Source organism: Eschrichtius robustus, chromosome 16, assembly GCF_028021215.1.
Source record: "Eschrichtius robustus isolate mEscRob2 chromosome 16, mEscRob2.pri, whole genome shotgun sequence".
In the NCBI taxonomy this organism is placed as follows: Eukaryota; Metazoa; Chordata; class Mammalia; order Artiodactyla; family Eschrichtiidae; genus Eschrichtius; species Eschrichtius robustus.
In genome coordinates, this window is record NC_090839.1 from 12,336,383 (window position 1) to 12,345,417 (window position 9,035).

Genomic DNA, 9,035 nt, shown 5'->3' on the forward strand with positions numbered 1-9,035 from the left:
TGGTGAGGACAGGGCGCATATGGAGCCCTCATACGCTGCTGGGGGAATGCAAGATATGCTAAACCATTTCAGAAAATAGTTTCTTCAAATGTTAAACACGTACCCACCATGGGATACCATCCAGCCATTCCACTCCTATGCATTTACCCAAAGAAACAAAATATTTGTCCACACAAAGACTTGTACTTAAATGTTCAGAGCAGCTTTATTTGTAATCACCAAAAACTAGAAACAATCTAGAAAGTTCATCAACGGATGAATGGATAAACAAATCATGGAACATCCATACATGGGATACTTCTCAGCAGTAAAAAAAAGGAAAATTATTGATACCTATGACATCTCAAAATCATCATACTGAATAAAAGAAGCCAACCTCCATCACCTAAAAATGAGTACATATCTGTGATTTCATTTACATAAATTCTAGAAAGTGCAAACTAATTTATAGTGACAGGAGTAGGTCAATGTTTGGGGGGCGGGGGGAGGAAGGGAGGGAGGATTGCAAAAGGGCACAAAGATGGATAACAAATATGGGAGGTGATAGATATGTTCATTATCTTAATTGTGGTGAAGTAATCATGGGTTTGACATATAGCAAAACTAATCAGATAACACACTTTAAATATGTGCCATATAATGTATAATATAGTGTATTATACCTCAATAAAGTTGAATCAAAGGAAAAGAACAAAGGACCGAAAAAAAGACATGTGTTTGGATGAATACACACCAAAAGTTAATCATCGTTACCTTCAGGGAGTGGGAAGGGGGGGCAAGAACTATCACTTGTTACCTTACATGCACCCAGCTTCCTAGTTTAAAATTTTTCCAACACGCATGTACTACTTATGAGCTTAAGAAAAACAGCAATACATTTTTTGCCCCAAACCTCAGCCCAGCGCTCAGGAGGCCTGTGTCACATGCCCCCAGTGGACCAGGTTGTTCTGATAAACAAAGACACCTCCTGGAATTAAGCCAAGGGTTTCTGGGCCAAATTCCCATCTGGAGACAATGAAAAATGCTCTCCCTCAGAACAGGGACTTTATTTACACCTTATATCTACATTCCGGACTGAGGCCCACATGGGATGATTGCCCAGGAAGATAATGGGGTCATTAATCTCTGCCCAAGACTGGGCTCTCCCAGCCAACTTCCCATCTGAGTAATTAAACCAGCTGGCAGCCCGGTATCAGTCTCCACGGCATCTGCGGGGCAGAGGGACGGGGCACCTCTGGAGGCCGCACTTGACTTCTCCAGAGGGGCAGCTTCCTGGATGACTTTAGGACAAGCGAACTGAAGAAAGGCTGGGGTCCTTGGTCTTGACTTGGCTAAGGCCAGGACTCAGGCAAACATGGACCTCTGGGCATGTCAGGGGTTTGGGAACAGCTGTCTGAGCTTCTGTATTTGTGACGTTGCCCATGTGTGTGCTTCTATTTTTCCTAACCTCACCCGAAACACTGGTTCCACTGAACGCCACAGGAGTGGGCTACCCCACAGCTAGTCTACCTCTCCCCCAACTTTCTCCCTTCCTCAATAACAGCATCAAGATGTTTCAGGAGACGGCCGCCTCCCCCTGCCCTCAGACCCAGAAGGTAAATCTTGATTCGGCTTGGCCCTCACTACCCAGAACAGAGTCCAGCATCCGCATCACCTGGGAGCTTGTCAGAAATGCAGAATCTCAGGCCCCATCCCAGACTTACGGACCCAGAATCTTCATTTTTTTAAATATTTATTTAGGGCTTCCCTGGTGGCGCAGTGGTTGAGAATCTGCCTGCCAATGCAGGGGACACGGGTTCGAGCCCTGGTCTGGGAAGATCCCACGTGCCGCGGAGCTACTAGGCCCGTGAGCCACAACTACTGAGCCTGCGCGTCTGGAGCCTGTGCTCTGCAACAAGAGAGCCCGCGATAGTGAGAGGCCCGCGCACCGCGATGAAGAGTGGCCCCCGCTTGCCACAACTAGAGAAAGCCCTCGTACAGAAACGAAGACCCAACACGGCCAAAATTAAATAAATAAATTAAAATAAATAAATAAATAAGCTCCACTTTTTAAAAAAATATATTTATTTATTTATTTATTTGGCTATGTGGGGTCTTGGTTGCAGCAGGCAGGCTCCTTAGTTGCGGCTCACAGGCTCCTTAGTTGCAGCATATGGGATCCTTAGTTGTGGCATGTGAACTCTTAGTTGCGGCAGGCATGTGAGATCTAGTTCCCTGACCAGGGATTGAACCCGGGCCCCCTGCATTGGGAGCGTGGAGTTTTATCCACTGCACCACCAGGGAAGTCCCCAGAATCTTCATTTTTTTTAGCAAGATCTCAGGTGATTTGAACACATTAGTTGTCAAACCTAGCTGAACATCAGAAGCACCGGAGAGAGTTTTCCCAATACCAGTACCTGAGATTCTCAGTTGAGATTTTGATTCAGTTGATCTGGAATACAATTTGGACATCAGTATTTTTTACATTTAGTAGAGTTAAGTGCACTAACTTTAAATGGATAGGTTGGTATTTTTACACACATGTACACCCATGTAGCCACCACCCAGATAATGACATAGAACATGTCCAGAAAGTTCCCTCTTGCCCCTTCAAGGTAGGATGACACACTGTCCTGATTTGTCCAAGACTGAGGGGTTTTCCTGGGATGTAGGACTTTCAGTACTAAAACAAAGAATGTCCAGGGCAAAGTGGGGCAAGTTGGTCACACTTCTTGAAGGTCTATACCCCAGCCCACTTCCAGAGGTAACCACCATTCTGATTTCTATCCAGTGGTAATTTTAAGAGTTGCCCTGATGACTCCAGTGTGTAGCCCGGGCTCAATCCAGTGTGTACCAGAATCACTGGGAGACCCTGGGAAACCATTGCTGGGCCTCATCCCCAGCCTTTCTAATTCAGTAGGCCTGGGGTGGAACCCAAGAATTTGCATATCTAACAGGTTTCCCAGGTAATGCTGATCCTGCTGGTCTGAGTACCTTCCTTTAAGGACTAGCGGTCTAAGCCAATCCCAGTCATTCTATCTCCTTGCCAATGACGGTTTAGCCTTGACTGCAGGATGCTCTTCTGGCCACGGAGATGTGAGGAGAAGACCGCTGGGAGCTGAGGCAGCATTCCGGTAAAGTCTATTAAAGTGGTACCCCTGGGCTGTGCATATCAGTAGCCCCTCGAGGGGCAGGGGGCTCTGGGAAAGACTTTCCCACTGATAGTGGGAAATGCACAGGAGGGGATGCTCTCCTCTTCCCTTGAAAGTTCAGTAGTGTGTGGGTGTCCCCTGGAGCTGTCCCATGACCTTGAGGCAACAAGCCTGAAGACTAAACGCCAACCACCTGGGATGGGGGACAGGAAAACGGGAGAGAGCCTGAGTCCTTAAAGAACTCGTTGAACTGCTGGATCAGCCAACCCTGAACTGCCTCCTTGGGAACGTCTTTCCTTTTTATTTGTCACATATAATTGGCTTCTCTCTTATTTGTGTCCAAAGGTATGCAACACCCTGCTATTCAAAGTGTGGTCCTAGAACCAGCAGCATCGGTCTCTCTTGAAATCTTGCTTGTATCAAATGACAAAACTAAAACAATTTACTAACGATGTTCGATGTCTTTATTGAAGGGCAAACAATCCATGGAGTGGGGGAGTACAGCGCCTCCCAAGCAGTGGGACATTGTTCCTGAGGGGTTTGGGGCAAGAGCAAGTTTAATAGAGCATTAGAGGAGGCAATATAAAACAAGGGGCACTTCCCTGGTGGCGCAGTGGTTAAGAATCCGCCTGCCAATGCAGGCGACATGGGTTTGAGCCCTGGTCCAGGAAGATCTCACATGCCACAGAGCAACTAAGCCTGTGTGTCACAACTACTGAGCCCACGTGCCACAGCTACTGAAGCCTGTGTGCCTAGAGCCCGTGCTCCTCAACAAGAGAAGCCACCGCAATGAGAAGCCCGCACACCGCAACGAAGAGTAGCCCCCGCTCGCCGCACGTGCGCAGCAACGAAGACCCAACACAGCTAAAAATAAATAATATTTAAAAAAAATACAAAACAAGGCATGATGGGCTAGAAGGTCCTGCTTTCTAGGGTTAAGTTCAGCTCGTAAAGTTGGAGGATTGTGATTGTGTTAGGATTCCTTGACAGGTGTTTCCCACAAGTGCAGGCAGACTTAGGTTTGGATCTGTGACACGAGCCAGGCCACTAAAGCAGCCTTCACTTTGTGGGTCCTGATATACGAATTCACTTTATCACTAGAAATGCAGAATCTCGGGCCCCAGCACAGAATCTGCATTTGAACAATGCACATTACCCCCACAGTAAGGCCTGAGAAGCACTGCTCTAATCTACACAGCAGCACGTATGCTTTGGATTTTCTGGGCCTTTCGGTGGGCTGCCTTCCCCACCTAATAGCTGCATGAAATCATGTTATTGCAACCACACAAGGGCTCCTGTGCCCTTGGTGCAGAAAGCCAAACTCTTGACAGCTGATGTTTGCAGCAAAGTAAGGGTTTATTGCAAGGCGCCAAGCAAGGGAGTGGGAGACAAGCCTCAGATGACTCCAACTTGCTGTTTGATTAGGTTTTTTCTTTTCAAAGGAGAAGAACAAAGAGGTTGGGATTAATCATTATCTTGTGACATTTCTTAATCCTAGTTTCGAGAGTCAGAATGTCTCTGGTTTATGATTCTCTGTCCAGGTGGTTCATGGCTTGGGGGTCTGTTAACTCACCTTGCCCTGAAGAAACAACCTGAGTTTGTATGTTAATGATGACATATCTATAACAGCGATTTTAGTACATTAACAATATTATTGACAACAGCAATTGTAGTCACCTGATTCTGGTTGATGAGTGTTTGGTTAGCAGAGCATTGAGGTCAGAGGGGACAAGAAAGAGAATAAAGTTTTGGAGAGAGAGATTAATCATAAACTCAGTGAGGGAACTTGGTTTTAGGGAGACTCAGTTTCATGATTATTAATAATCATATGAAAAGATGCCATGGGCACTGCATCTAGAAACTCCCTGGACAAGTTTCCCTTGCATCTCATTGGTCAGAACTAAGCTGCGTGCCTTAATGCAAAGGAGGCTTGGAAGGTGAGTGGCTGGCTTCATCTGCCTCTAGAGTGGGAGACTCGTGACAGCAAGGACACGAGTCAAGGAAACAGCTGTTGAGTAGGAACCAGCAGTATCTACCACAAATAAATATTATTAATGACTTTTGCAGAGGTTGGACAAGGCTCAGAGGTGTGAAGTCACTTGCCTAAAGTCACAGAGCTAGAAAGTACTTGCCACTTTGTAGAAAACTGGTAAATTTTTATAAATGAAGGTGGCTGAGTCAGTGCCTAAGCTGGGCCTTGAATCCTGATGTCCAATATAGTGATCTAGCCACTTCCTCAAGCTGTCTTCTTCTCGCCCTTTGCGTGTGTTTATATCTTAAATAATATGTTTTTTAAGGACAGAACTAACTCAGTGGGCAATACGTATCTATGTGACTTCCTGTATGGCTAGCCACACCCAGAGTGAACAGATGGATGCCTGATAAAACTGGAATTTTCCCAGCTGCTTTTGGATACCACCCAAGCCAAAATGCATATGGCACCCTCAGACACCAGGAAAATGTTATTTTCACCATTTCCTGCCAAATGTCTAGCTGGCTCCACTGGTAAATGATGAAGTTTAGGGTGGAGCCAGGTGAATGACCCTCTCTGGATGGCTAACTTTCCAGCTCAATTTCCCTCTCTGGCAGAGGGAGTCTGAGAAATTGGAGGCCCATTAGTTAGAGATGAGGAAAATTCCTCCGAAGCAAATGAAACACAAGTGTTTATAATGTCTGGAGTTTTCCATTTTTACTCCACGTTAACATGAGTCCAGATCTGATAAGTGGTTTTTTTGTTTTATTTTGTTTTCTATAAAATTTTAAAAAATAAATTTACTTATTTATTTTTGGCTGTCTTGGGTCTTCATTGCTGCGCGTGGGCTTTCTCTTCCCGGGCCAGGGCTCCTACCCATGTCCCCTGCATTGGCAGGCAGATTCTTAACCACTGTGCCACCAGGGAAGCCCCTAAATTTATTTATTTTTTAGTGTTTATTTTTGGCTGCATTGGGTCTTCGTTGCTCCACGCAGGTTTTCTCTAGTTGCGGCAAGTGGGGGCTACTCTTCGTTGTGGTGCGCGGGCTTCTCCTCACTGTGGTGGCTTCTCTTGTTGGGGAGCATGGGCTCTAGGCACACGGGCTTCAGTAGTTGTGGCACGCGGGCTCAGTAGTTGCGGCTCACGGGCTCTAGAGCGTAGGCTCAGTAGTGTGGCTCACAGGCTTAGTTGCTCTGCGGCATGTGGGATCATTATGGTTTATCACAGGATATTGAATATAGCTCCCTGTCCTATACAGTAGGACCTCATTTATCCATTCTGTATATAATAGTTTGCATCTTCTAACCCCAAACTCCTAACCCATCCCTCCTCCACGCCCCTCCCTCTTGGCAACCACAAGTCTGTTCTCTATGTCTGTGAGTCTGTTTCTGTTTCATAGATAGGTTCATTTGTGTCATATTTTAGATTCCACATATAAGCGATATCATATGGTATTTGTCTTTCTCTTTCTGACTTACCTCACTTAGCATGTTAATCTCTAAGTCTATCCATGTGGCTGCAAATGGCATTATTTCATTCTTTTTTATGGCAGCATAGTATATCATTGTATATAGGTACCACATCTTCTTTATCCATTCATCTGTCGATGGAACAACCTAAAAGTCCATGTCTTGGCTATTGTGAATAGTACTGCTATGAACATAGGGGTGCATGTATCTTTTTGGATTATAGTTTTGTCTGGATATATGCCCAGGAGTGGGATTGCTGGATTTTGTGGCAACTACTTTTTTGAGGAACGTCCATACTGTTTTCCATAGTGGCTGCACCAACTTACATTCCCACCAACAGTATAGGAGGGTCCCCTTTTCTCCACACCCTCTCCAGCTATTTGTTATTTGTAGACTTTTTAATGATGGCCATTCTGACCAGTGTGAGGTGGTACCTTATTGTAGTTTTGATTTGCATTTCTCTAGTAATTAGCGATGTTGAGCATCTTTTCATGTGCCTTTTGGCCATCTGTATGTCTTCTTTGGAGAAATATCTACTTAGGTCTTCTGCCTATTCTTTTTTAAAGCATTTTGGGGTTTTGTTTGTTTGTTTATTTTTGGCTGTGTCGGGTCTTAGTGGCGGCACATGGGATCTTCATCACAGCACGCGGGTTGTTCGTTGTAGCGCGTGGGCTTCTATCTAGTTGTGGCGTGTGGGTTTTCTCTCTCTAGTTGTGGCACGCGGACTCCAGAGCACGTGGGCTCTGTAGTTTGAGGTGTGTGGGCTCAGTAGTTGCGGCACGTGGGCTTAGTTGCCCCGCAGCATGTGGGATTTTAGTTCCCAACCAGGGATCGAACCCGTGTCTCCTGCATTGCAAGGCAGATTCTTTACCACTGGACCACCAGGGAAGTCCCTCTTCTGCCTATTTTTTGACTGGGTTGTTTTTTGTTGTTGTTGAGTTGTATGAGCTGTTTGTATATTTTGGAAATTAAGCACTTGTCGGTCACATCATTTGCAAATATTTTCTCCCAGTCTGTAGGTTGTCTTTTCGTTTTGTTTATGGTTTCCTTTGCTGTACAGAAGCTTGTAAGTTTGATTAGGTCCCATTTGTTTATTTTTGCTTTTATTTCTGTTGCCTTGGGAGACTGACCTAAGAAGACATTGGTACAATTTACGTCAGAGAATGTTTGGCCTATGTTCTCTTCTAGGAGGTTTATGGTATCATGTCTTTAAGTCTTTAAGCCATTTTGAGTTTATTTTTTGTGTATGGTATGAGGGTGTGTTCTAACTTCATTGATTTACATGCAGCTGTCCAACTTTCCCAACACCACTTGCTGAAGAGGCTTTTATTTTTATTTTTTTAAACTTTTTAGCCACGCCACACAGCATGTGGGATCTTAGTTCCCTCACCAGGGATCAAACCTGCACCACCCCCTCTGCATTGGAAGCACAGAGTCTTAACCACTGGACCACCAGGGAAGTCCCCGAGACTGTCTTTTAAATGGAAGGTTTCTTCAAAAATGATATATTCTAATTTTTTTTTTTTTTGATGTGGACCATTTTTAAAGTCTTTATTGAACTTGTTACAATATTGCTTTTGTTTTTTGTTTTGGTTTTTTGGCCCAGAGGCATGTGGGATCTTAGCTCTCTGACCAGGGATCAAACCTGCACCCCCTGCACTGGAAGGTGAAGTCTTAACCACTGGACCGCCAGGGAAGTTCCAGAAAATGACATATTCTAATGATAAGTCCATTGCCAGCAGAAGTTCATATTCTAATGATATGTCTATCACCAGCATTGCCAGAGGAGAGTTCATTATTCCTCACTGAGAAAGGCCCTGGGCCAGATATCAGGAGAAACTCACTATGTCCTTGAACAGAGCAAGCTCTCTCTTTGGGACTCAGTTTCCTCATCTATATAATGGGGATAGGGTTGGGGGAGGGCCCTTTTCCAACAGCTCTTACATCTCTGACAGCCAATGACTATAAGCTGTGATGCAAATACTTTTTTCCATAAGAATCATAAGCTAGTAGACCCACAACAGTAAAAACCAGAGGGGACCAGCTCTAAGATGAGTTATTTGCATGGAACTATTTTACACCTATGTGGGTCATGGAAAGTTACCTTTTATGTTAACACCATGGCAGACACTGCTCCTTCCATATTACCAGAGTTTATTGTTGCCCTTGAACATTTTTTTCTATTTGTGGTAAAATACACATAACATAAAATGTACCATCTTAGCCATTTTTAAGTGTACAATTCAGTAGTGTTAAGTTGTGCAACCAATCTCCAGAACTTTCTCATCTTACAAAATGAACACTCTGTACCCAATAAATAACTCCCCATTGTCCCCTCTCCCCAGCTCCTGGTAAACACCCTTCTATTTTCTGTTTCTACGTGTTTGACTACTGTAGGTACCTCACATAAGTGAAATCATACATTTTTTTGTCTTTTCATAACTGGCTTATTTCAAGGATACT